Below are 2,053 nucleotides of genomic sequence, written 5' to 3'. Positions count from 1 at the left end.
TAGTCCCACCATGTATAAAAGAGTGTGCAACTTTCACACTAAAGGRTTGCATAGGGACAATTTTTGATAAGTGTGCTACACACACAAAAAAAATCAGACGTATAAAACAGTGCACACAAATGTTTCTGCACACCTGAGACTCCTCCTCCTGACACGCCTCCATTTAAATATGTAAAATATGTGTAAGCACATGTTGAACGTGTGTGATTCTCCTCAAAATTCTCCTCATTGTGACCAGAAATTATTTCTAGATGCTGGAAAATGATGAATTAAATGGAAAATTTTTGACAAAATTGTCTAAAAAAGTAGTGGGGTGTAATAATGTATTTGCCACACACAAAAGAATAGTGACTGCGTGGGTGCGTGCGTGCATGCACGTGTGTGAAGCTGCTGTCTTTATAAGCGCATGAGGCTGAGGGATATTTCCACCTTTACGTCTTTAATAAATGACTGTAAACACAAAGGACTTATATTTTAGAATCATGAAGTCTCTTATTCAGCTGCATGGCTCGTCTCCAGATTTACTGTAAAACACATGATTGTAATTTATACTGTTTGATACCAAAAAAACATGTTGCCCTCAATTATTCTCTCGTTGATGAACATATATGTTCTCATTTGCACCTTGAGCTCTTCTGAATTAATCTGCTGAGCTAAGTTTTTTTTCTCATTGGGAATTAAAATGCTTCTTAGACAATTCACATATTTTATTRTCCTCAGCAGTGTGTGTGCCTTGCAGGCCTGCGCTCTGTGACCAGTGTTTATATTTACGTGACAAAAATATTTAAAAAACTTTACAATGGGCTGAGGTTGTTGTGATCATTTTTAGACTGCTGTTTTTTTTTTGTCTGAGGTTAAATGAGGTTCACTTTCATCCAGCTTTAAACAATAAAAGCTCAAACTAAAAAATTAACACCATGTTCAGATGCTCCTTACATCCAGAAAACAGAATAAAACACATTTRTGTGGATTCAGGTCTTTGTGGTTTAAAACTGTRGATTAAAACTTTGTGTGGCTGTCTACACACTCTCAGAGCAGGTGAAAAATGTGTGTATATTTACCCACACTTTCACACAACATTGGTTTTGAAACATCTCGTGCGTGTGGAACCTGGTGCACACAACTTTTTAATGCGTACYCACAGTTTATACATGAGGCCCCTGGTCCTTCAAAGAGGTTGTAAAAGGAAGCAGCTGGCCAGGGCAGCTGGTGATGATGTCTCGACTGTAGTGCTCAGTAAGCCGTGGGGCAGCTTGGTGTAACTCCTCATCTCCTGCTTGCAGCAGTGTGTTGGGGTGACTTGCCTCAAACATATTAACATACACTGGGCTCTTTGGATACAATCAGGGGTGGGCCCACATTCTTCAGCTCCCCTCAGGCATGGTAAAGGCTTGGCTCCCTTAAGTCCTATCTGGGCCACTCTAGGCCTATGAAAGGTTTGTTCTCTAATTTCATCACAGATTTTCAAGTAAAAAAGAAAACCTTGCTGATTTCTGACCTTGGACTGGCTTTTTGTGGTCAGTCTGATACATTACCAACAGTTACTAACCYCATTTCACACCAGTGTGTCTTCCTGTCTTAACAAATTGAATTGAGTGTTCTGCTACATCCACAGCCACACCACAAGGTCTATCCCTCTTCATCAACACTCACTTCAGTGTTTTAAACCATACAAATCATTTTGTCTTTCATAAAGAGACCTAAGTGTAAGTTATCACTGCTAGTGACTCTTTAGACATATTGGGCCTCATGCAAGAACATGTTCGTATTCTTATCCTAAATTTCTCTTACTTTTGTTCGTACAAAGGGTACGTACGAACATGCCACGTCNCAATCACGAAGTCTGTAAGATGTGGGCCCGCCTGTCATCGGCGGACATGCAATGTTATACTGTCAGCTATCATCATGTGATAGTGAACAACCAATCAGAAAGTGGGTCAACCTGATACACGGAAATAGGTCAGCTTGATGCTGACGTCCGGAAGGATATCACAAGATATGAACAAGTGCTCATATCTGCAGGAACAGGAACAGGAACAGAAATAGGAACAAA

Source organism: Austrofundulus limnaeus, unplaced genomic scaffold, assembly GCF_001266775.1.
Source record: "Austrofundulus limnaeus strain Quisiro unplaced genomic scaffold, Austrofundulus_limnaeus-1.0 Scaffold33, whole genome shotgun sequence".
Taxonomy (NCBI): domain Eukaryota; kingdom Metazoa; phylum Chordata; class Actinopteri; order Cyprinodontiformes; family Rivulidae; genus Austrofundulus; species Austrofundulus limnaeus.
The sequence above is the reverse complement of the archived record's forward strand: the minus strand, read 5'-3'. Positions refer to the sequence as shown.